The 27,623-nt window shown below is 35.7% G+C and overlaps 1 protein-coding gene and 1 pseudogene across 1 annotated transcript in view; one reads left to right on the forward strand and one right to left on the reverse strand.

Moving 5' to 3' along the window:
* Positions 1 to 27,623, forward strand: part of ZNF385D (zinc finger protein 385D) — a 750,122-nt gene that overhangs the window by 374,843 nt on the left and 347,656 nt on the right. The window lies entirely within an intron of this gene.
* On the reverse strand, positions 912 to 1,427 carry LOC102738865 (ATP synthase peripheral stalk subunit d, mitochondrial-like; annotated as a pseudogene).

Raw genomic sequence — 27,623 nt, forward strand, 5'->3', positions numbered from 1 at the left:
GGGTGCCTGGGTGGCTCAGTTGGTTAAGCGACTGCCTTCGGCTCAGGTCATGATCCTGGAGTCCCTGGATCGAGTCCCGCATCGGGCTCCCTGCTCGGCAGGGAGTCTGCTTCTCCCTCTGACCCTCCCCCTTCTCATGTGCTCTCTCTCATTCTCTCTCTCAAATAAATAAATAAAATCTTTAAAAAAAAAAAAAAAAAAGGCTTCACTGAGGCATGTCAACCATTTCAAGTATTAAAGTGTGGTATGTAAAACCATATAATTTGAAGAGTTCTAGATTAAATACTGTAACTTTTAAACTCCTGCCATAAGGATGTGTTTTTATTGTATTAGACCAGTATATTTTTATTTGATCATCTAGAGTGCCTTCAGTATTTTCAATTCAATAGAGTTTCATTCTTTTAAAAAACATATATATCAAGTTCCAGTTGTGTTTGGTATTAGAAATATACATATAATGAAAGATGATTTTTACCCTCAAAGAATTTACAACCTAGTGTAGCATGTCCCATGGGGAAAATGCAATTTCAGACACACTCAAATAAAAATGTTAAGGCTGTATTGTGAAAGGCAGCTGTCTTCAAATATATTTACACATGCATCATCTCAGTGAATTTCTATATTGTTTTTGTTATGTGTATACTGATGTATTTATAATTTATAAATGATCTTCTCTAATAGTAATATACATAAACATCTTCAGATGAAGGCACTAAATAGGATGCCTAAAAACCCATATTTTAATATATGTTAAATTAATGTTATATAAAAAATATTGTATAAAAATTATCATTAATCAAAATGGAGTAATTTCAAAGTCTGTTTCTAAATTCAGTTTAAAACAAATAATTTGGTTGAAATTTCTTTTTTTTCCCCATATCATTATTTTTAATGTCCAGCGTTTACAATATGAGGGCCAGAGCTTTCTCCCCAACTCAAGTTTATAAATTTTCAATTGGCTTGTGAGGCCAATAGGGATACTTCTTCTTGTCTAATTTGGTTTCTGGGAAGACTTCATTCAGGTCCTCAATGGTCATCTGATCAAATGGAATTATGTTCCTCATCTTCTCCAGTTCTTTTTCATATTCCTCAATCCTGGCCTTTGAGAGAGACAAAAACTCGGCACAACTTTTCACATCTTCTTTTTCTTCAGCATCCACCTGAGCAGTATATTTATCCTCTGGCACAGGAACCTTCAGGGCATTAAACTTTTTCTCAAAGTCATCTACCAAACCAGCCTTTGCCACATTGGCCTTGTAGTAAGCCCAGTCGATAGCAGGTGGTTTCTCAGGGAGAGTAGCCAACCTGGAGGTAAGTGTCTCATTCCAGGATTTCAGGGAGTTAGCAATGGCCTTCTGGTTTCAGGGTATGATCTCCCCAAAAGCTACCCAGTCAATGGTTTTTAGAGCAAGTTTTCATGCAGCCATCTTGAAATCCTTCACTGAACCCTGCGGCCCAGAGTCCCCAGCCGCAAGGAATGGAACTCTGAAATTTCTATTTTAACCAAATTCAATCCTAACAAAGATACATAAATCCAATAGAAGATATAACCATTTACTAGATTGCTGATTTTGATACTCATTTCTTCACACATTGATTAGTTCAGTAAGTATTTACTGAGTTCCTGGTACAAGCCAGGCAATGCTTAAAACTACAGGGACAGAGCAATGAATACAATAAAGTTGTTGCCCTCAAGGATGAGAAACAAAGAGCAGACATAAGGACTACTCTAAGCAATAGTGTGCTGGCAAATACTAACATCCAGCTTATGGGGAGGAGAATATATATATATATATTCATTGTATACAAGTGTGTTTATGGCATATATGTATATATTTATATATTTAAATAAGCTAAAAGATTTTTTCATTAGGACCTTAGCAAGCATTTTAAATTTTAAGTTGACATACTTAATAGAAACTTTAAAAATCAATAGGCTTTACTTTCTAGAAGTTTTGGATTTATAAAACAATTGAGCAGATAGTACAGAGAATTCCCATATATCCCTCCCTCTACATGTATGTAAACATAGTTTCCCCTATTATTAACATATTGTTTCAGCATAATATTTTGTTATAATTAATGAACCAAAATTGATACCTGGCTATTAACTGAAGTTCATAGTTTACATTAAGGCTCAATGTGCGTTCTACAGTTTTGTGGGTGTTGACAAATGCATATCATATATCCACCATTACAGTATCATACAAAATAGTTTCATCACCTTAAAAATCTCATGTTTATTTTTTTATCCTTTATGGTATTTTTTAAGTTTTTATTTAACTTCCACTTAGTTAACATACAGTGTAATACTAGTTTCAGGTTACAATATAGTGATTCAACACTTCCATACCTCACTGGGTACTCACCACAGCAGGTGCCCTCCTTAATCCCCATCACCCATTTTATCCATCCCCCACCCCCACTCATCTCTCCTCTAATAACCATCAGTTTGTTCTCTATATTTAAGATTGTATTTTTTGGTTTCTCTCTCTCTCTCCTTATTTTTTTCCCCTTTGCTCATTTGTTTTGTTTCTTAAATTACCAAATGAGTGAAATCATATGATATTTGTCTTTCTCTGACTTACTTCACTTAGCATAATACTTTCTAGCTTCATCCATGTCATTGCAAATGGCAAGATTTCATTCTTTTTAATGGCTGAGTAATATTCCATCATAGAGCTATACCACATCTTCCTTATCCATTCATCAGTCAATGGACACTTGGGCTGTTTCCATAATTTGTCTATTATAGACAATGCTCCTATAAACATCAGGGTACATGTATCCCTTTGAGTTAGTATTTTTGTATTTGAGTAAATACTAGTAGTGCAATTGCTGGATCATAGGGTAGTTCTATTTTTAACTTTGAGGAACCTCCATACTGTTTTCCACAGTGGCTGCACCAGTTTGCATTCCCACCAACAGTGCAAGAGGGTTCTCCTTTCTCCACATCCTCGTGGGCACCTGTTGTTTCTTGTATTGTTGATTTTAGCCATTCTGACAGGTGTGAGGTGATATCTCATTGTAGTTTTAACTTGTATTTCCCTGATTATGAGTGATATTGAGCATATTTTCATATGTCCTTTGGCCTTCTGTGTCTTCTTTGGAGAAATGGCTATTCATGTCTTCTGCCCATTTATAATTAGATTATTCATTTTTGGGGTGTTGAGTTTTATAAATTCTTTATGTATTTTGGATACTAACCCTTCATTACATATGTCATTTGCAAATATTTTCTCCCATTTTGTAGGTTGCCTTTTACTTTTGTTGATTGTTTCCTTTGCTATGCAAAGCATTTTATTTTGATGGAGTCCCAATAGTTTATGTTTGCTTTTGTTTCTCTTGCCTCCAGAGACATATCCAGAAAGAAGTTGCTATGGCCAGTGTCAAAGAAGTTACTGCCTGTGTTCTCCTCTAGGATTTTTGTGGCTTCAGATCTCACATCTAGGTCTTTAACCCCTTTTGAGTTCATTATTGTGTAAGTGGTCCAGTCTCATTATTTTTTTTTTAAAGATTTTATTTATTTATTTGAGAGAGAGAGAATGAGAGAGAACACATGAGAGGGGATAGGGTCAGAGGGCAAAGCAGACTCCCTGCCGAGCAGGGAGCCTGATGCAGGACTCGATCCAGGGACTCCAGGATCATGACCTGAGCCGAAGGCAGTCGCTTAACCAACTGAGCCACCCAGGCGCCCCCAGTCTCATTATTTTGCTGTCCAGTTTTCCCAACACCATTTGTTGAGGAGACTGTCTTTTTTCCATTGAATACTCTTTCCTGCTTTGTCAAAGATTAGCTGACCACGTAGTTGTAGGTTCATTTCTGGGTTTTCTATTCTATTCTGTTGATCTGTGTGTCTATTTTTGTCCCAGTACCGTACTGTTTTGATCACTGCAGCTTTTTAATATAATATGAAGTCTGGAATTGTGATGCCTCCAGGTTTGCTTTTCTTTTTCAAGGTCGCTTTAGCTATTCAGGGTCTTTTGTGGTTCATACAAATTTAGGATTGTTCTAGTTCTATGAAAAATACTGTTGGATTTTGTTAGGGATTGCATTAAATGTATAGATTGCTTTGAGTAGTATAGACATGTTAGCAATATTTGTTGTTCCAATTCATGAGCATGTGATGTCTTTCCATTTCTTTCCAGCATCTTCAATTTCTTGTGTAATTTATAATTTTCAAAGTAGAGATCTTTCACCTCCTTGGTTAGGTTTATTCCTAGGTATCTTATCATTTTGGTGCAATTGTAAATGGGATTGATTCCTTAATTTTTCTTTCTGCTCCTTCATTATTGGTGTATAGAAATGGAACAGATTTCTGTACATTGATTTTGTATCCTGAGATTTTACTGAATTCATTTATCAGTTCTAGTAGTTTTTTGGTGGAGTTTTTTAGGTTTTCTATATAGAGTATCATGTCATCTGCAAACAGTGAGAGTTTTACTTCTTGATGGTTTGTATGCCTTTTATTTCTTTTTGTTTTCTAATTGCCATGACAAAGACTTCCAGTAGTATGTTAAATAACAGTGGTAAGAGTGGACATCCCTGTCTTGTTCCTGGACTCCTTATTGTATTTCATTTATCTATGTGTCTATTCTTTCACCAATACCTTGCTGCTCTGATGACCTAGATTTTATAATAAATCTTGGATTCAGTAGTGGCATTCCTTCAACTTTGTTCTTCTTCAGTGTCCTGTTTGTAATTCTGGGTCTTTTTCCTTTCATATAATCTTTAAAATCAGTTTGATGATATCTACAAAATATGTCACTGGGATTTTAATTGAGATTGTGTATGTCTGTAGATCAAATGGGAAGAACTGACATCTTAACAGTATTGAGCCTTCCTATCCATGAACATGGAATATACTTCCCTTTATGCAGATATTCTTTGATTTCTTTTATCAGAGATTGTAGTCATCCTCTTATAAATCCCATGCATATATTGTTAGTTTTATGCTTATGTATTTCTTTGTTGTTATTATTGGTAAGGTAAATGGTATTATGTTTTTAATTTAAAATTCCAATTGCATATTACTGGTATAAAGGAAAGCAAATGACTTTTGTCTATGAACCTTGTATCCTGTAACCTTACTACAATTGCTAATTAGTTCTAGTTTTGTTGTTGTTCTGTTTTGTTTGGATTGGTTTCATCAATGCCTTGGGATTTTGTATGTATACAATCATGCCATCTGCAAATAAAGACAGTTTTTTTTCTTCCCTCCCAATATGTATACCTTTCTTTTACTTCCTGTTCTTGTCTCATTGCTTTAGCGAGGACTCCCAGTATTCATCAATTGAATAGGAGCAATGAAAGGATATATACTTGCCTTATTCCTGAGCTTACTGGAAAAGATCCCCATTAAGCTCACCATCCTTTCTCACCACCAGAATGATCCTAACTGTAGAGGTTTTGTAGATGTTCTTTATCAAGTTACAGAAGTTCCTGTCTATTTCCAATTTGCTAAGAGTTTTTATGAATAGGTGTTGGATTTTTTCAAATGCTTTTCTGTATCTTGATCATGTGTTTTTTTTTTTATATAGCCTATTAATGCAACAGATTACATTCATTGATTTTGAATATTAAACCAGCTTTGCATACCTGGAATAAATCTTGTTTGATCATGGGGTATAATTCTTTATACATTGTTGGATCCAATTTGCTAATACTTTAATAATTTTTACATCTAAGTTTATAATAGAGGTTAATCTGCAGCTTTCCATTCTTATAATGTCTTTGTCTAGTTTGGTATCAGGGTAATGCAGATCTCATAGAATGAGTTAGGCTGTGTTCCCTCTATTTCTGTTTTCCAGAAGAAATTATAGAGAATTGGTACCAATTCTTCCTCAAATGTTTGGTAAATTTCACAAGTGGAAAAAAGCATGGTGCTTTGTTTTTTGGAAGGTTTATTATTTATTCAATTTTGTTAATTGATATAGGCCTGTTTAACTGATCTATATCTTTTTGTGGGAGTTTTGGTCATTTGTTTTTTCAGGAAATTGGTCCATTTCATCTAAATTATCAAATTTGTGGCCACAGAGTTTTTCATCATATTCTTTTAGTATCATTTTAATGTCTAGGGGATCAATAGTTACAAGCCCCTTTATTTCTGATAATAATAATTTGTGTCTTCTCTTTTTCTTAGTAGTCTGGCTAGAGGTTAATCAATTTTATTGATGTTTTCAAAGAACCAAATTTTGGTTTTGTTGATTTTCTCTATTAATTTCATGTTTTCAATTTCACTGATTTTTTTTTAAGATTTTATTTATTTGAGAGAGAGAGAGAGCATGAGCTGGGGGAGAAGCAGATGGAGAGGGAGAGGCAGACTCCCCAAAAAGCAGAGATCCCAAAGTGGGGCTCCATCCCAGGACCCTGGGATCACAACCGGAGCCAAAGGCAGCCACTTAACCGACTGAGCCACCCAGGTGCCCAATTTTACTGATTTCTAATAGTTATTATTTCATTTTTTTCCTACCTGTTTTAGGGCATTGCTTTGCTCTTTCTTCCAGTTTTTCAAGGTGGAAGCTTAGATTATTAAATTTAGGGTTTTTTTTTTTTGGCCTTTTTAATATATGCATTCAATGCTATAAATTCCTTCAAAACACAACTTTTGCTATATCTCACAAATTGCGATGAATTCATTTTTTATTTATTTTAATTTTTTTTCTCTTAAGACTTCTTGTTCTTTGACCTATGTGTTATTTAGAAGTATATGACTTAATCTTCAAATATTTTGGTATTCATCAGCTATCTTTCTGTTATTGATTTCTATTATTGATTAATTGTACTGTGGCCTGAAAACAGACATTGCATGATTTCTATTCCTTTAAGTTTAGTAAGTTGTGTTTTATGGCCCAAAATGTGGTCTCTCTTGGTGAATATTCCATGTAAGCTTCAGAATAATGTGTATTCTGCTGTTTTAGGATGGATTATCATCTAATTATTAGTCAAATCTTGTTGATTTATGGTGCTGTTCTTTATATTAACTGATTTGCTGCCTGTTGGATCTGTCATTACTGATAGAAGAGTGTTAAATCTCCAAGTATAATGGTGGATTTTCTATTTTTCCTTGAAATTCTATCAGTTTTTGCCTATGTATTTCAATGCTCTATTTTTAGTCACATGAACATTAAGAATTGTTGTTTCTTCTTGAAGGATTGACCTCTTTATCATTATGTAGTGCCTTTTTTATCCCTGATAATTTTCCTTGTGCTGAAGTCTGCTTTGTCTGAAATTAATATAGCTTCTTCAGCTTTCATTTGACTAATGTTAGCATGATATATCTTTCTCCTCTTTACTTTTAATCTATTTGTGTTCTTATATTTAAAGTGTCTTAATTGTAGACTATATAGTTGGGTCTTTTTTTTAATCCACTGACAGCCTTTATCTTTTGTATACTTAGACCATTTGCATTCAAAGTGACTGTTGATATAGTTTATTTATGTAGTTGGATTAATATCTACCATTTTTGTGTTTTTTATTCATTGTCTTTGTTCTCCCCTGCCCCCGCGCCCCCCCCCTCCGGAACTAGATTTATTGAGTGAATGGCTATTTTAACTCCCTTCCTCCCCATTCCGCGCCTCCCGGCCACCCCCTCCCCATTTGTTGTCCTTGGACGTCATCGCGGTACGTGCAGAGACAGATTCGGTTTGCACCTTTCTGGGGGTGTGTGTCAATCACCCCCTTCCTGTCCTGAGCTTTCTTCATATGCTTCAGAGAGACCTCCTCCCCTTGAAATGATACAAGAAAAATGGTTCAATTTTATGTCTTCCACCATTTTTCTGTCTTCTCTGATTTTAATTGAATATTCCATATGATCTCATATGATATCTTTTCTTTCATATCAGTTCTACTTCCTTTTAAAATTTCTTGGTGCAACATACATATATATTTACAACTACCCCAAATTCACTTTCAAGTAATACTATACCACTTCACAAGAGCATAAATACCTTACAACAGAATTTTCCCACATTCTGCCTCCCATCTCTTAAAACACTTCTGCCATTCATTTCAGTTATCCTTATGCCAAAATGACCGAATAGATTGTTACTATTATTGCTTTGAACAAATTATTAACTGATAGAGTAATTAAGAATAAGAAAAACAAAATATTTTATTTATTTTCTCTAGCACTCTTCTTTTCGTTATGTAGATCTGAGTTTTGACCTATATCATTTTCCTTCCTTCTGAAGCAGTTGTAACATTTCTTACATGGAATATCTACTGGCAAAATTTCCCTTAGTTTTTGTTTGTTTCTCTATACTTTTTGAAGGATAATTTTCCTGTTACAGAATCCTATGTTGGTGGGTTTTTTCAGCACTTTAGAAATTTTTCTTCACCCTCTTCTTTCTTGTGTAGTTTATGATAACAAGTCCAGTGTAATTCTTATCTGCTCCTCTACAAGCAAGGTGTTTTTCTTTCAACTGGCTTTTTTAAATATCTTCTTTTTGTCTTTGATTGTCTGCTGTTTGAATATCGTGTCCTAGGTGTGAACATTTTCTTTTCATCTAAGTTTCCTGCTTACTGGTTTCTGAGCTTCCTGGATCTATATTTTAGTGTCTTTCATTAATTTTGGAAAATGCCTAGCTATTAATTTTAATTGTTTTCTTCTTCTTTCTCTCTTTCTTCTCCTGCTGTTCAAATTATATAAATATGTAATGACATATAAACATATGTATAATATTACGTCTTTTATAATTGTTTCATAGTTCTTGGATATTCTTTTTTCATTTTTTTTCTTTTTGTATTTGTACTGAGGAAGTTTCTACTGAGACATCTTTAAATTTGTGATAAAAGTATTTCTTTTTTTGTTATTATTCTTTATTTATATCATATTTTTATTCTTAGAGTTTTCATTTCTCTGCTTATATTATACATCTGTTCTTGCATGCTGTTTACTTTTTCATTTATGCCTCTTAACATATTAATCATAATTACTTAAATTCTCTATCTGATAACTCCAAAATATGTGTCATATATGAATCTGGACCTGACACTTTGTCTCCTCAGACTGTTTTTCCTCCTGTCTTATAAAATGCTTTGTGATTTTTTTTGTTGTTGAAAGCTGGACATAATGCTTCCGGTTTTAGGAACTGAGGTAATTAGGCATTTAGTGTGAGGTTTTATATTCATTTGACTGGAAGCTGGGCTGTGATTAATAGTTATCATAGCTGAAGGCTTCGGACTTCAGTTCCTATGGTTTCCTTTTTTTCTTCCTTGTGTATCTTTGTGTTTCCCTAAGAAGTCCTTCTTGAATGGAATGTGCATCTCTCTCAGTTGTAGTCTTGCTATCCCTGAGGCCCTATTGATGTAGTGGTATGATGTGGAAAAAGAGAACCATTCTTATGATTAAATCTTTTCTTTAATTGGTCTGAGTTCCTGGGCTGTGACCTTCAAAAGAATTTATTAGCCTTTTTGTTTTTCTTTCTATTAGATGGAGCCAGAAAGCTGGAATGGCCTAGAGTTGTTTTATATATATTTTTTCTTTAATTAAGTTTTTTATATCAATTCTAGTATAGTTAACATACAGCGTTTTATCAGTTGCAGGTATACAATAATTCAAATACAAGAATTCAACAATTCTATACATTACTCATGCTCATCATAAGTGTATTCTTTAATCCCCATCACACATTTAACCCATCCTCCCATCCAACTCCCTTCCCCTGCAAACATCAGTTTGTTCTCTATAATTAAGAATCTATTTCCTGGTTTGTCTCTCCCCTTTATTTTCTTTGCTCATTTATTTTGTTTCTTAAATTCTACATATGAGTAAAATCATATGGTATTTGTCTTTCTCTGACTTATTTCACTTAGCATTATACTCTAGTTCTATCCAGGTTGTTGCAAGTGGCAAAATTTCTTTCTTTTTAATGGCTGAATAAATTTCCATTGTGTGTGTGTGTGTGTAAACGCTTCTTTATTCATTCTTCCATCAGTGAATACATTGGATGCTTCCATAATTTGGCTATTGTAGCCAATACAAGAAACATTGTAAACATCATTTTGAATTGGTATTTTTATATTTTGGGGGCAAATATCCAGTAGTGCAATTACTGGATCAAAGGGTAGTTCTATTTTTAACTTTTTGAGGAAACTCCATACTCTTTTCTATGGTGGCTGGACCAGTTTGCTTTCCCACCAACAGTGAAAGAGGGTTCCTTTTTCTCCACATCCTTGCTAACACTTGTGGTTTCTTGTGTTTTTTTTATTTTAGCCATTGTGATAAGTGTGAGGTGACATTTCATTGTAGTTTTGATTTGCATTTCCCTGATGATTAGTGATGTTGAGTATCTTTTCACGTGTCTGTTGGCCATCTGTATGTTTTCTTTGGAGAAAAGACTGTTCATGTCTTCTGTCCATTTTTTAATTGGATTATTCACCTTTTGGGTGTTGAGTTGTATCACTTTGTTATATATTTTGACCTGGACTTGTTTTATTGTGGCTTTTTCAAGCCAGATAAGGCTCAGATATAGTAATTTGAATGACAGGACTTTTTTATGGACAATACCTCAGGATTAACTCAAAATAGTTACTTTTCACCTCCATCTGCCCAACACAGGAGTAGGTTTTTCTCCAGTCTTCATTCTTGGGAACCTGATGGGATTCTTGGAGGTAAAACCCATGAGAATGTAGGGACTCCCTTCTAAAACTCAGCCCACAAGATTCTAATTCTCTAACTGGTCTACACTCAACCCCCAGTAATTTATCAAATTTCCATTTAAATATTTCTATCAGTTATTGGTTTCAGGAGCTTCTCCTTCAGGTAAGCAGGCTTCAGGTATTCTCTGTCTCTCCAGATTTGGCAGTGGTGGTTTGCCCTGTAGCCTCAATTCTGAAGTGGATCTAAGAAAGATCATTGAATTTCAGTTTGCTCAACTTTTTTTCTTGTTGTGAGCTTGGGAATGATGATTTTCAAGCTTTTTCCATGTTGGAGCTGACACAAGAAGTCAATCTTTTAAATTCTACTTTTCTACATATAGCTGAATTATAATTCTTGATGTACAGCTTTTGAGTATATTTACCCATCCATCAGTAATGGTTAAGCAACCATACTTCTTTTAAAAAATTTCTCAATACTGTATATTGACCAAGTCATTAAACACTTTATGGAAAAGAGTTTTTAGTTTATTAATGTTGTCTATTGTTTTGTTATCCTATGACAATAATAAGAATTTTATCAGATTTGGAAAATTTATTTGAAATAGCCTAAAATTAAATATAGGCTCTATTATGTAAATGAAATTTATTTAGGGAGCCCCTGACAGTCCTCCAAGTGAATATACTCTATATCTTTAAGGAACTAGACAGTCAACCTCCAGATAGACATCCTCTAGTTCTGTTGCTCAGATTGGAACAGCAGAAACAGCAGCATCTGTGAACTTGTTAGAAATGCAGACTCTGGGTGCTATGTCAGATGTATTGAATCAGAATCTCTAGGGGTGTGTGGTCCAAGGCTCTATTTTTTGCAGTGTGTCAGGTGGTTCTGATGTACACTGAATTGAAGTTTGGGACCAATAATAGTATATTTGAACAAGAGGTTCATATGGCAGATGATGCCCTACAAAATAAGATATCACAGAAAAAGATATTGATTGTAAATATGAACCCAAATTGCAAGTTATAAAGTCAGAAAGAAGATTTATAACAGTGCTACTTTTTACATGAATCACAGACATGAACATGCTGTAGATTTACTTAGTCATGCTAGCAGTAAGAATTCATTTATTTATTTAATGGCAAATTTATTTGCATACTAGATATAAAGGCATCCATATCTTGAATCCAGTCTTACTTTACCACGATGAAATCAGAGCTAGGGCTTACCCTTTACTTCAAGCTAACATCTAAATAAAAAGACATGTCAGGGAGGAATTGCTCAATCTCTATATATCCTCTGTAGATTTGCTGACCATACGTGGACATTTTAATTTATAGCTGATAAAAAGGGGTCAAAATGTCCAGCTATGTTTGCTGAAAACTGTGATTTGAGTCAGGAAGAATGTTTTCTTCCTGGGGGCAAATAATTTCCAAAATTTTTAGCTATCTATACCAGTGATATGTTCTTTGAGTTTGCAGCTGTAACTTATTTAGTGAATATTTTTGGATTGACTTCAAATTTAAAACTAGGTATGTGTATTCTATACATTCAGGAGATTTTTTTTTTTAATTCCACAACAGTATATAAAAGCACAGTATCTCTTTTGTTTTATCATCTTTACCAACCTTCTTTTACCAATTTCAAGCTTACCAGTTTTCATCTGAATTAAAGAAATATTTGCCCTAATGCTAAGTTACAACTTTCTTTTTAAGAGATTCACAACTACTTTATTGAACTACTTTTAATACTGCTCTTGAAAGAAATTTTTAAATTTATTTTTATTTTTTAAATATTTTATTTATTTATTTGAGATAGAGCGAGACCAAGAGAGAGAGGGAGCAAAAGCGGGGCGGGGGCAGGGGCAGAGGGAGAGGGAGAAGCAGACTCCCCGCTGAGCAGGAAGCTTTTTGCCCCCACGACCCTGAGATCATGATCTGAGCAGAAGGCAGAGGCTTAACAGACTGAGCCACCCAGGTGCCCAAGAAATTTATTTAAATAATACCTTTGATTGAGTCCAGGCTTAATTTTCTGTTTTATGGTAGAAGAATCTAATCTGTGCTCAAAATAGGTGGCATTAACAAATTAGTATAATGCATAACATGTTTATTTTTCTTCTTACATAGCATTAAAAGCTAAGAATAATATGCAATTTTTTCACTAAGAGTGCATCTAAACTGCATCATTTAAAACATTTAATATTTTGTAAGCCTGCATTTAGTTTGTCAATTATTCATTACTGATCCCTCCACCATATGGATTAATGTTGCTTATTAAATGTATTTAATTCACTTGGTGGATTTTGCCAACCTTCAAACCTGGCAACATCAGGGTTGCTCTCTGGATATAATACATATCCCTCCTTTAGAAAAGATGCCTTTATGGGAGGTGGGGGTGTCACATGTTGAAGAGATTTTTTATTGCAATGTTTGTGATAGTTTCTATGGGCATTATAGTTAGTAACAATAACTATAATAATAATAGTAAGCATGTCTTAATGACTGTGCGTTAGGGAAGCTAGTTATAGAATGTGTGCATCCTCCCTTTGAAAGGCATCTTATTGAATATTATACTATTTGACATTGCACCTCTGCCCTGTGAAAATGTACCAATCCATTAGCTCTAGAATGATAGTCTTTAAATGAAACGATAAAGTAATCTCTTTCTGTTGGCTTAATCTGTGTGCTAATGAGTTTGTATAATGTTTTTTCTGGGTCCCTCAAAGCGTTGTTATGCAGTGCACAACTTTGATAGGAGGGAAAACAGGCACTTTAAATTAAAATTAAATAAATAAACTCCAACTGAAATAGAGATAAAATGAATCTTTTTTCCCATAATTCTTGCCACCTGATGTTGTGGCATTTTAATGTTTCACGTTTTAGGCAATCTGTAGAATATGAGAGAGCCTAAAATTTCACCTCTGAAAATAGGGTCTTTTTCAGGAAGGCACAATTTGCCTCAGGCATCCATGTAACAGATGGATAACATGTTTACAATGAAACAAGAAGCAGTTAAAGAAAGTATTACTATAATTGAGAATACTATATTCAGGTAAAAACACTACCTTTTACTGACCTATTTAGATGCTAGGAAAATAGTTTTTACTTTCCATTTGGCTTACATGTGTGAAATATTGTGCTTTTTCTCACCATGATACTTTTAAATATGCATTTTGGATTAATGGTAGTATATTTAGAATTAACTTAAATGATGAAAAATGTCTAATAGAGTGGCCAACTATTCCCTCAAAATGGCAATATGGTGCATTTAAAAGGAATGGTATGAAGGATAAAAATGAGGGAAGGAGGAGAAGCAAGGAGTAAGTATATTGTTAATACACTGAAATAACAAAAATATACTGAAGACCATTTTTTAAATGCAAATGAAAAATTATTGTGTGTATCAAGGGATTCTAATTTTTATTACTGTTCCATTCCTATTAATGGTTTGTTTCTGCTTCTATTGGATCCTATGAGCTTTAGAGCATATATATACCAAACTGGTTTTTGTCCCAGTGATAATTACTTTCTGAAGACTTAACCATCCCTCATCTCTTCACAGTTACCACAAAAGTCTTCACCCTATGTCTCACATGGTTCTACCATAAGAGTTCTAAAATCTATATGTTGACTGTACACATTATGACAGCAGTTTGTTTTAGATTATAAAATGTTAAAATTTGAAGGTCTTTGACCCTATTGATTGCTGGGTGATAGTTATACCACATTATTCTTTTTTTTTTTTTTTTTGTCAAGTAGAATATTACATGATAATACACTTTGGCATTTTTTCTTGTATAAACACAAACTTCAGCCCTATGCTTCGGTCCTTCCATAGGATGTGAATCTTCAGAGCCTAATTAGATTTTGCAGTGGTCTTCTTCACTCTTGATTTCCATGACTAGCTATGTTTTATGGCTTATAGAATACTTTTGAAACTAGCCCCTTGGAATTTCTTTCAGTTGTTTGAAGAATGTATTCGTGCTTTTCTAATATCTTAAACTCAAGAAACAGGAAACCTAACTTGTTTCTTTTTTTGTATTCTGCTAGTAGCCTAGCAAGATTTCAGGAAAAGTAGACATTTAATAGATGAACATTAGTTGAATTGATTTGAATTCTAGTGAAAAGTGATCTCTAGCTTCTCTGGACTGCTAAATATTTAGCCTCTACCTCTCTTAAGTCAATTTGTATTACAGTGATTAATGTACATTGCATTTCCCTACTTGGACTCTAAGTTCCCTGGAAAGAATCATGCTGTATTCTCTTGTCTTCCACAATAGGACCCAGCATTGTCCCTTGAATATAATAGTCATTTAATTATTGTTAGGCAAAATAATAAACATATAGAGCAGATCAGCTTCTTATAGCTGTATTTAATAGTATACATACAGTCATAAAAGTGTTCAACTGCTGTGTAAGAACTCTTTCTGTCCAGAAGTTGGAACCAAGAATTGCACCATAAAGTCTCAGCTTTCAAGCACATTATAATAGTGAACCTAGTAACAGTAAAAAGACATTTGTCTTTGAACTGATGATCAGGAAAAAAAGTAGAGGAAAGAGTTCCTTATTATGGATAACTCATCAAGAAGTTACCTCTTCTGGTTCCAGTGCAATGATACTCTGAAGTAGGGAAGTGAATGTTGAAGCATTTGTTCTTGGTAGAAATAAGGCACTTGCTATGCATTCACTTTCTGCTCTTATGGCCTCCTCTATAAATTTATAGGACTGTTATGAACAGGGTCTGCAAATTATGTTCCATAGGCCAAATCTTTCCTGCAGCCTATTTTATAAATAAAGTTTTATTGGTTCACAGCCACCCCCATTTATGTATGAATTGTCTGTCTATGCTTTCCCTACAGCAGCGGAGTTGAGAATGTGCATTAGAGATCAGATGGCCTAAAAGCTTAAAATACTCACTCTCTGGCTCTACAGAAAACTTTAACCAACTACTTGTCAAAAGAATCAAAGGTAATAATGTATGTCATTTCTTAGCACAGAGCCTAGAACTTAGTAAATCTTTAAGAATCCAACATATACATATATATATATATATATATGAGTATTATTAGAAATTTAGAAAATAATCACTACTACTTGTTGCAGGCCAGTTTTGTGCTAAATTAAGTTTATTGTTTAATGCTCTACTGTCTAATAGGGTGGCCACTAGCCACATGTGGCTATCTAAATTAAATTAATAAAAGTTAAACAAAATTTAAAGTTCCATTCTTAAGGTGCACTAAGTTTCATTTTATGTGTCCAAAAGTCACCTAATGTGGCTAGTGGCTACTGTATTAAACAGAACAGTTATAGAATCTTTCCATCAACTCAAAATTTTATTGGATAGCTTTGGTCTAAGGTCTCAAAACTGACTAAAAAGTCTGTTGGGGTTTTTTCCTATTAAAATATATTTCCTCTTGGGCGCCTGGGTGGCTCAGTTGGTTAAGCGACTGCCTTCGGCTCAGGTCATGATCCTGGAGTCCCTGGATCGAGTCCCGCATTGGGCTCCCTGCTCGGCAGGGAGTCTGCTTCTCCCTCTGACCCTCCCCCTTCTCATGTGCTCTCTCTCTCATTCTCTCTCTCTCAAATAAATAAATAAAAAATCTTAAAAAATACAAAAATAAAAAATAAATAAAATATATTTCCTCTTGGCATTAAGTGAGGGATTGAGAGGCATTAAAATAAGCTAATAAAACTGTACATCTTATTTTTTTAAAAAACAATGAAATATGTGTTTCCACTAAAACATTTATAAATACGCAAAAACTAGAGACTTAAATGTAAAGAATAAATACAAATATGTGATCAAGATGTAGTCTTGACAGAGAGAAAGGAAGACAGAGATTGATTTTCATGATGATTGTAATCTCATAGGAAGGAAGCAATAGAGTACTCTTTGGAATACAGACTCCTAACACAGCAGTTCTCAAGCATGCAGATTGGTCTCAACTTTGGAAGCACACTGGAATCACCTGGACATCTAGTGAAGCCTGAGTCCCACCCCCAGACTTCCTGATTTAAGTGGTGTGGGGTACAGTCTGGGTCCCAGGATTTTTAAAAGCTCCCCAGTGGATTATAATAGGCAACAAAGTTTGAGAACCACTGATGTGGAATCACTGGCCTCACCTCAGCTCTAAAGATGTGAGACCCAGGTATTTATATATTTTTTAAATACTCAATTCTAATGATTGATTTAAAGAATGTGATGATAAAAATATGGTAACATTCTGTAAATGTTTGCTCTAATGGAGAAAAATAAAAGTCAAAGTAGAACATCTTGCTACTGTGTATACTTAATAAAAATGAGATATTCTAGAGCAGTGACTCTAATATAGTTGCCATGACTAGCACCAGCTGCAGTACTTGTTAGAAATGCAAGTTCTTAGTTTCTACCCAGGCTTACTGAATCAGAGACTCTTTTTTTTTTTTTTTTTAAGATTTTTATTTATTTATTTGAGACAGAGAGAATGAGATACAGAGAGCATGAGAGGGAGGAGGGTCAGAGGGAGAAGCAGACTCCCCGCAGAGCAGGGAGCCCGATGCGGGACTCCATCCCGGGACTCCAGGATCATGACCTGAGCCGAAGGCAGTCGCTTAACCAACTGAGCCACCCAGGCACCCGAATCAGAGACACTTTTAACAAGCTCTCCCTCCATTTGAGTCTGATACAAACTCAAGTTTGAGAACAGCTGCAGAGTAGTGCACTCATGAAACCCTGGCAGAGGTGTTTTGTTGTTGTTGTTGTTAATATTAGATTTATAAAATCAAGACAAAACTATTTTTAATATTTTGCTACTATTTTTTAAATTGTCATTGTGTGGGGCACCTGGGTGGCTCAGTTGGTTAAGCGTCTGCCTTTGGCTCAGGTCATGATCCCGGGGTCCTAGGATCCAGCCCCGCATCGGGCTCCCTGCTCAGTGGGAAGCCTGCTTCTCCTTCTGCTCCTCGCCTCTTCTCATGCTCTCTCTCTCTCTCTCAAATAAATAAATAACCTTAAAAAAAATATCATTGTGTATATATATGTATATAAATGTTATAAACAGATCCAGATTGAAGTATAACAGTAATTTGTACTTATAATTCTAAATGATGATATAACCTAGTATTATTTTCTAGGATAGTGTTTAGTCACTTGAGATGCAATGATGTAAATCTTGTGAGCATCCTTTGCACTGTTGCAGCAACTGGTTACCCAAACAGGATAAATTATAGCTCTAAGCTGCAAATGAAATATTTATATTTGCACTTAAAAATCTCTTAGTTGTATTGAAGTAGTAAAGTGTACACATTTGAATAAAGTGACTAGTTCAATAATGCAGTACTTGAATTTCAGATACCTTAGTATTAAGCAAGGCAATTTTAATGGGAAGGAAATTCAGTCTATGTAAGTGAAAGCTCAAGTTCTTCCACAAAGTTACTCAACCTAATTTAACAGTTTACTCAGCAATATTCAGCTATCCACCCTACCTTAGCAAGTTCTCAGTAAAGACATTCTGTATGCTTTCTAAACACTGATTTCCGAGTATTCAAGAATGTACATTAAAAATATTGTCAATGGGGCACCTGGGTGGCTCAGTCGTTAGGCGTCTGCCTTCGGCCCAGGTCATGATCCCAGGGTCCTGGGGTCGAGCCCCACATCGGGCTCCCTGCTCGGCAGGAGGCTGGCTTCTCCCGCTCCCTCTACCCCTGCTTGTGTTCCTGCTCTCTCTCTCTCTCAAATAAATGAATAAAATCTTTAAAAAATATATTGTCAAAAAATATCTGATGAGTCTGCTTTAATGAACTGAAAGCAATGTTGGTGTGTAGGACACTGTATCCCCTTAGACCATTTAAAATACCTTAATTATAGGGCACCTGGGCTCATTCGGTTAAGCATCTGTCTTTGGCTCAGGTCATGATCTCAGGGGCCTGGGATCGAGTCCCACATCAGGCTCTCTGCTTAGCAGGGAGTCTGCTTCTCCCTCTCCCTCTCCCTTTGTGCTCTCTCTCTCTCAAATAAATAAATAAAATCTTTAAAAAAACAAAATAAAATACCTTAATGATAATGCATTCCTTTAAAAAGGTAAATGACCTTGTTACACTGCTAAACATTTTTCCTTCCACAAATAACAACAACAACAAAAAATTCAGTCTGTCCCATGTCCGATAAATCACAAATTCTAACCTAGTATGGAATGACTTTTTGAGGTTTCACTGTGTATTGATTCCATCTATTTGTAAGTTTGTAAAGCAGATTCATGGTGTTTCTTACAGGCTCTGGAAGCCCACAATGTGTAGCAAACACTCTAATTACTTGTAGTGTTCTATCACAGGATAATCTTATAAATGATAACTTGAAGAAACACAACTGTATTACACCAAATGAAAGTAGATACGGCAAGAGACGGGCTCTTCTGAAAGTAAAAATTACTGTCCCCCAATTCCCAGAGTATTTGTTGCAAAAGAGAAGAAAGCGTTGTTCTGAAGGTAGGATGGTTCCTCCAGGCTGTTATAATCACACTAACAATGTTTGACTATTTGGTCAGTAGCACTATTAACTCTGAAGGCTTCATTTCACACACCACTTATATTTACTTGACCTACATTTCTGAGTTATTGGCATAATAAAGAATGATATTTTACAAGGACATTTTTAGGCTTGAATACTAAGCTTCTTAGTAAGAAGATACAATGAATAGAATTAAACAAGGTGACAGAAGGGAATACATAATGAAATGGAAAGCTTTATAGTTATCTGCAGGCACACCCACAGCCAAAAGACTAATTTTAGAGCCATAGCAATAATGGTAAACCTGAATAGTCCTTTAGAGAATGGATAATAGTATTGGATTATTTTACTAGTTTTTATAACACTGTCATTTAATGAGCATTCATGATGTACCAAAGACTGTACTAAGAACTTTAAATATATTCACCTTTTTGATCTTTACATGTTATATTTTGTCCATAATTTAAAAATAGTGAAACTGAGGTTCATAAGGATTAATCAACTCTTCCAGTTACTCAGGTAGACTTAGAGGAGCAGGCAGTCAGAGAAGCAAGGTAAATGGCCCAAATTATAGATGATGTAGCTGATGCTCGGAGAATTTGTAGCTTTCCTAAGACTCTCATCCAATGCATTTCCTTTTTATCATAAATGGGGTTGACATAAAAAGGATGCTTATCTGGTTAACCAATCAGACCTCATGATAAGGATCAAATATCACATATATTTTCTTTAAACAATCTTGGTTATTGGGCTCAGGTTTTCAAAAGGACAACAAAAGGACTCAGAACTAAACTATGGAATGAATGCTGTGTGTGCACATGTGCGTGTATGCACATAAGCAAGTTATAGACACAGCATATATATTGGTGAGGCACAGTTGTTACCTGGATCTTCTTTATTTTTTGTGAGGATCCTGAGTTTTTTTGCTAAGGAATCTATGTCCGTGAACCAACAGCATGGGCATCATCTGGAAGCTAGTTGGAGATGTAGAATCTCTCCCAGACATAATGAGTCAGAATTTCCATTGTGAACAAGATTCCCAGGTTATTCCTATACACATCAACATTTGAGAAACACTGAACTTACTGTGTTCATGTTCTAAAGATGTCTGGATCTGACTGGCACTTTCTTGTGTCTGCCCAGATACACTAATAGCTCCTAATTTCTTTCTCTGTTGGCAACATGAGTCCGGTCTTTAAAATTCTGACCTTTCTACATCAATCATACTGACATATATTGACTGTTTGTCTTTGCAAGTCCTTGTCCTTTTCTGAGTTAAACTCTTGGCGAATAACTCTTCCAGTATTCAGTAGACCCTCCATAGCTTCTTTTTTTGTCTCCACTATTAAATTTCTCCGGCTCTTGAGTTAAATACCATTTGGTTAAATACTGGTTTGCCCTAAGAAACATAGATTTAAAACCTATGATTTGATAACCATTTTATGTCTGTTAAATGTGAGTACTATTTTTATTTCTCATAGCCAAGAAGGTTGCTCAAAGAGTGAAGACAAATGTTTAAAATGAGCATTTGACATTTATTAATTTATTCATCCATCCATGCACTCAACAAGTAATGAGTACCTACAAAGGCATAGAAAAGAGAAGATGGGGCACCTGAGTGGCTCAGTTGATTTAGCGTCTGCCTTTGGCTCAGGTCATGCTCCTAGGGTCCTGGGATCCAGCCCCATGTGGGGTTCTCTGCTCAGTGGGGAGCCTGCTTCTCCCTCTCCCTCTGTCTCTCCCCCTGGATGTGCTCTCTCGCTCTCTCTCTCAAATAAATAAATTTAAAAAAAAAGAAAAGAGAAGATATATTATAAAACATAATCAAACACTGGCATATATTTTAAAAAGAATGTCAACATTTTGAACATTTAGTTTGACAACATTGAAATAAATGGGGCAAATGATGAAATACAGAATGAAAAGAAAACTATCAGCATATAGTTTTACATTTTAAACGATACTTTGAATTCCATGTCAGTAAGTTATTTTGCTTAGAGATGAGCTCTAATATGGTTTCCCAACATGATTTTATGCTACTGGCCTCTGGGATTTTGAGGACAGTGGACTCTATGAATATTTACGTGTGTATTTTCAAATATGTATATCCTTTTGCAAGAAGATGATTTGCATATATTTGCACATATTTGTACGCAAAGTGAGGGAAAGTGGATTTTTCCAATGAAACTAAGTGGGGTGGGATGTAGGACAGCATTAGTCTACCTTCATTAGGCTCCAGAAATCCTGGAAACAATGGAGACCAGTTGTAATTGAGCTAATAGTCCAGTTTGACTTGAAGTTAGGTGTGTCTTGTGTCATTAGAGTTGTTGGCACAGCACTCGCAGATCTGTAGTGGCAGATGTGATGGGACCTTGCAAAGAGAAAAAGGACCTTTATAAGAAGGTCCAGCTGCCTGCCTGGACAGCTTCATCTGCGCTGCAGGATGATGGTTTCCAAGGTCTTTTGGCTCCTCTAATTTAATTACCTCTCTTTAGTATAAGTCCTCATGCTGGAATCCCATAGACAGAGCACAATGAGGACATGAAGAAAACTCATTCAAGTGTGCCACATGATGTGGTGATAACACATTACCTGTGGCCTCTTTATCAAAGTATTGGCATATCTTTAGTCAGGAATGATAAAAGGAAATATTGTGTTCTGTTTCTGTTGCACATTTTTTATTCCTGTGATCCTAGTGTGATATAAGAATCTCAAATTGGTTCACATTCCATGCTGATTCATATCACTTTGATCATGTTCATTAGCAAACCTGTTGTACTTACCACATTTGTCTTAGGCTTTTAACCTGAACTTGCTAAAGAGCAGAGATATCCTACCTTTTGTACACAGAATTAATTTATCAACAATGCTTCCATGTTAGTGCTATTTCTATTTCCAAGTACTGAAGTACAAAAATGTGGAAGACATTCCACAACATTTTAAACAGCTTCTTTAAAAGAGAAAAAAAAAAAGGATTTGATATCAATACGGAAAAGTGTTGATATTTCTAATATAAATGAGATACTGGAGTATCTGTCTCAGTATTTAATTTCCTGTACATTTAAAGTACTTTATAATTTAAAAACATACATTATACTTATTAAGGGGTTATTTAGATTATAGGACCAGATGGCCTAGCTTTATGATTGTTTTAACTATTTAATGATGTCTTCAAGGCATGGCATGGCTTTCCTGATGTGTGAGTAACCTCTTTTCACATAGCTGCTAGGACTTTTCTTCCTGTCTCACTGGCCCAGATTGTGTGTGCAAAGTATCAAGGGAATGCTCGGTGCTGATTGGCATAGAACAGATTATCTCAACCAACTGCCATAGCAAAGAGATGGGGTTTCCTTGATTGGGTTATACAGAACAGATCTTATGCACAAATTTACACATTTCGTTAAATAAGAGAAGGACAGGCTCCTGGGGAGACAAACACAGCATTCAGCACATTCTTCTATTCTGCTGACGCCCCATCCACCTATGGCTAGTGGAAAAGTTTTTTCACCATATGCCATTTGGTTTTCCCAGCTACAGTTTGCAAAATAATGCTGGCTGATCAGTGATTTTAGTGTTAAGCTGTTTCAAATCAAGTATATATTGGTCAAATTCTCCTCATACTCATTTTAATTAATTGCATTTATCTAAATTTCCACTCTGCACACAGGAGAATTTACCTGTTTTCAAGATTGTATTAGAAATGTCATCAGAGTACAGCACATTAAGTGATATGGGTGAAGGCAATTAGATAAGTGCATTTTTATGAGCAGCAACTGATGCCCCTAAATGAAAAATTTCACTTACTTCTGAACATAGAAAAATTGTGATTATTCAGAATTTTCCAGTTTATGATGACAGACTGTATTGATACCGTTGAAACACTTGTACTGTGGCATGACAAAAAAAAACAGAGCTTGTTTTGAAAGCAGTCTGTTTCCTTGGATTTCCCAGGAGCACTGAAGATGAAGTGGGAGGCTGTCTGTGAGTTGACCAATCTCACTGGCTTGGATGGATGGGCAAAAATATTTTAGTTTGACCTTGAACTGGTGGAGTTTAAACTCTGCCCTTTGCCCCGGGCTATCTATTGTAAGCATTGCAAAATATGGAAGTATCTTAATCAAACCTTTACCATAAATCAGCTGTAAAAATAAGCACTGGCAGATGTGCCCAGAGACTAAAAGAAATCAGAGCAACTAAATGAGAATTAGGCAGTGAATCTAAATGGATATTATTACATTCTGCTCCTTTTCATTTGGCTTGACGGGGATCTCCAAATGGAACTCCAAGTGGAGTTGCTACAGATGTTCAAATTCCCAGAACCGTCCCTGTGCCGTCCCTGAAGCAGCAGAAAGCATAGCAGTGGAACTGCCTTAGGTACCAATGGCTGAAATTAATATATGATTTTGAGGCAGAAGTTAGAGAAAATGTTTGTGAGCCTGGCTTTGAAAACTACTAAGATTCTATGAAACCTGATGATGGAAATGTTAAACCTAATACAGACAGGATGCTTGATCTATTCCCAGGAGCACTTTAATGTTGGCAATGTAAATGCCTGCCTCCTTAATTGATGTTGATGTGGGGAAATCTGTACTTGTCCAGCTGATAAAAGAGGCCCGGGAATCTATAAGGGGAGTAATCAACTTACAAAATGTAGGCAGTAATGCTTTCAAATATTGAACTTGCCTCACAAAGATATTAATTAATCTCTAAAAGTATATTCTACATCAGGGGTTGTCAAACTGCAGCCTGCAGATGAGATCCTTTTGACCTCCTGTCCTTGTAAATATAGGTTAATTGGAACACAGTTCTGCCCATTTATTTACATATAGCTGTTGGTGCACTGCAAGGACCAAGTTGGGTACTTAAAATAGGGATAATGTCACCACACAGCCTAAAATATTTAGTATCTAGACCTTTACAGAAGAAGTGTGCTGAAATTTGGTCAATAATAATCTCTTTCAGAAATACTTTTTTCTTACACAAAAGAGTGTACTTCTGTAGTTGTTAATGTGCTATTTGAACATTCATCTTAATTTCATATATTTTTTTTACTCAAAAAAGACCTCTATATTAGTAAAGTTCCTGAATCTGAAAAAGTGAGTTCCAAGTTTTTTTCCTTTTCTTTTCTTTTTTTTAAGTTTTGATACTTTTTCAAGTCAAACTCTGTCTGAAATTATTTCCCCATTTCAGCAGGATGCGGAGCGTGACATCCTCCGTGTCCCAGGGAAGTACGGCATACATAATGCATGAATCTTAGGGAAGATCTGAGCCTTTGAATACACAATTACACTTTGGGCTTAAAATGGAAAGTGCCACGTTTGGAAGCAACTTGAAGTTTCCCAAAATATTTGTTTGCAGTTCTAATTTCAATAATTAACATACGGATTAAAACATTTTTCTTATCTTCCAATTCCAGCAGTGAGGTCAGCACCTCATAGCTACAGGGGAAAAATGCCTTGAGAGTTTCCTGAGTCAAAGCCAGCAATAATGTTGTTTCAGTGGCAGGTTCTTTGCAGGAAGGAGAGCTCTGTAGGCTGCTGAATTGATGGGCCTGCACCTTGACACGGCGTGAGACATGCTGTTTTGTCTCTCTCTCTCTTTATTTTCCTGAGTGCCCTATTTCATGGGCATTTGATGAGAGCAAATGGAGGAACAGTAGAATGTTCTTTTCATCTACATAACCATAAAAACGGGCAACTATATTTCTCCCTTTATTGTTTTCCAACTTTTTCTATTTCTTTCTTTCCAAACCCAACTACTTAAGAGGTAAGATATCCACACAGGCACAACCCTGACTCTCTCCAACTTCTGGGCTCTCCACATGCTGGCTTTGCTCCTGGCTTTCTTCCTGAAGCAGAAGTAAATCTGCAGACAGTGTATAAAGTGTAGTTCTGCCAAGGGAAGTTCTTTGAGCTTCTGGAATCTCAGAGCAGAAAAGCTCAGTAGCTGCTTTGAGGTTTTCATCTCTTACCTGTGTTGACTTACTATTTACAGAAATAATAGATTCTAGTTCCAGGTGGTATTGCTACTTAAAAGAATCCCTTCCTCAAACCTCAGATATGAAAGTTGAGTTTTACCGTTTCTCCTTGTTGTATGTAGGGGCTGATGGCTGAGATGTCTGTTCTTCTGGCTTCCTGATATCACATCTGTTCCCAGATCTCTTGACATAAAGCAGAGCTCACCAAAAATGGAGTCTACAACCAGGAAAAACAGGAACTGCATGGCATTTACAGATTGGCCCTGTTATCTAATGGGTGGTCACAGTGAAGCTCTTATGCCTTACCTGCATGCTAGGTGAGCAACACAGCGCTGCACCAGGGCAGGAAGTTGAATTAATGATACAATCCATGAAAGCCACCTAGTTAAATGGAGGAGTTACAGTAAGTTACAGAACTTACACAGAACTATGAAATTTTGGACATGTATATCTAACCATCTGTGTGAACATTTAATTTAACCAAAGGGTCCGTTGTATAAATAACCTTTCCTGTGTGACTTCTGTGAGTCCTCCCTACCTTACCCTTCTCAGAATTACCTCTTCTGAGTTTTATTGTGATTTTATACTCTTAGCATTCTTAAGTTTCTGAGACAAACAGTCATTTGGATTCAATTTCTACGTTTCCTTTGAAACCATACTTTAAACCTTCCATTTATTCCATGACTATTTATTAAATGCATATTGGTTGTTCTCTGATTGTCCCTCTGATTGATCCATCTCCATCCTTCTCTGCCTGGTTCTGTGCCCTGAGAGGCTGGTCCCTGGCCTGAGTTGCTGGGTTCCATTGATCTCAAACTTCCAATGGGTTTGGCCAATGGACAGTGTCAGCAGGAGATTCAAAGGCAGGAGACAACAGAGATCAGGGCATATATCCTCTGCTCCCTTGATGCTTCAGGCTGTGTAACTAGGGCCATTTCCTTTCCATACAGGACTACAACTTCTGGCAGGCAACCCCCCACCATGGCTTTTAGCTCTCACTGAGCTCTAGTACCTCTTTAGCCTCCCTGCTTCTTAGGGTGTCAGGATTATAAGGACTTCCTATGGTTGCTAATTTTGTGCCCCAAATCCCTTATTGATTTTTTACACATCTCCCTATGTACTTTCTACCTTAAAAAAAAAAAAACACCTCACTATTTGAGTAGAATTCTATTTTCTTCTGGGACCTGAACAATACAACTTACTATATGTGAGGCACTGTTCTAGACCTGGGGATGCAATGTGAACACAATGTCAAAACAAAAAAACAAAAACAAAAACCCTACGTCATGTCATTATAGTCTAACAGAAGAAAACCACAATACAAAATATAAAAGTAAATAACTAAATACATGTTGATGGTATTATGAAGTGACATAAAAGAAGATAAAGGTGATAAGAAAAGCTAGTGAAGGCTGAGATCACGTTATTACAGTTTTAAATACAGTGGTGAGGGAAGGTCTTAATGAGCAGGGTCATGAAAATTGCATTTCTGCTATGAATAGTACACTTCTTATGTGGAGTCATGGTAGAACCTGTGAAGGCTGTTTACCTTAGCTCCACTTAGAGTCGTCTCCCTTGAGTTTTATTTTTATCTTATGTCTGTATCTTCTTTTTTTAAAGATTTCTGAGATAGTTACTTGGAATCAAGTTCTAAGTTTCCTTTGAAATCATATTTTACTTGGTATACAATAAATGCTTTGCAAATGATAGAAAAGGAACCATATTCTAAGGACATCGCATTACATTTGTTCAAAAGAGCTCTTTATTGAGCACCTATGAGCTGATTGTTCCTCATGTGCTTTGTTAGAGGCATAGGGGCAAAAGCAGAAATGGGCTAGCTAGTCAGGAATACACTGCAACAATCCAGGCAAAAGATGATGGTGGCTTGGACTGGGTGGCAAGGGAGGAAGGGATGAGTAGTGGTTAGATTCTAAATTTATTTAAAATGTAGAGCCAACAGGTTAATTGATAGATTCTATGTGGGGTATGAAAAAGAGAAATTAGAAAAACAAAACAGAACTCCAAGATTTCTGGCCAGAGCAGCTGAAAGGATGAGATAGACTGCAGTTAGAGCAGAATGTGAAGGGAAGATCAGGAGTTTCACATTGTACATGTTATTTTTGAAGTGTTTGTTGATATTCAAATGGAGATGCTCCATTAGTAGTTGAGTCTGAAGTTCACAGAAAGGGTTCAGAAAGAAGATAGAAATGTGGGAATGTTACTCAAAGACAAGGAACTAGAAGAGAGTACAGGGCGAGCAAATGCATGTAGAGAAGTAGGTGGGTCTATGGAAATAATCTTGGATAATCCAATGTCTGAACTTTAGTTATTGAAACACACCACAAGTAAAGGGCTATGAAAAAATGATCGGTGAATGAAAATGAAAGTTTGATGTCAACCAGTGCTATAAAATACCTCATGTGAATAATTTCTCTTGGAAATTATAGCAAGAAAAAAAAATACATTTATATACACATATATACACACACATATACCGTACTCACATAGTATGTTCTATGTATACGTATGTGAATATAGACAGATGATGGATAATTTTATCCAGTC

This window comes from Leptonychotes weddellii, chromosome 1 (assembly GCF_054177405.1).
Source record: "Leptonychotes weddellii isolate Sample4059 chromosome 1, ASM5417740v2, whole genome shotgun sequence".
Taxonomy (NCBI): Eukaryota; Metazoa; Chordata; class Mammalia; order Carnivora; family Phocidae; genus Leptonychotes; species Leptonychotes weddellii.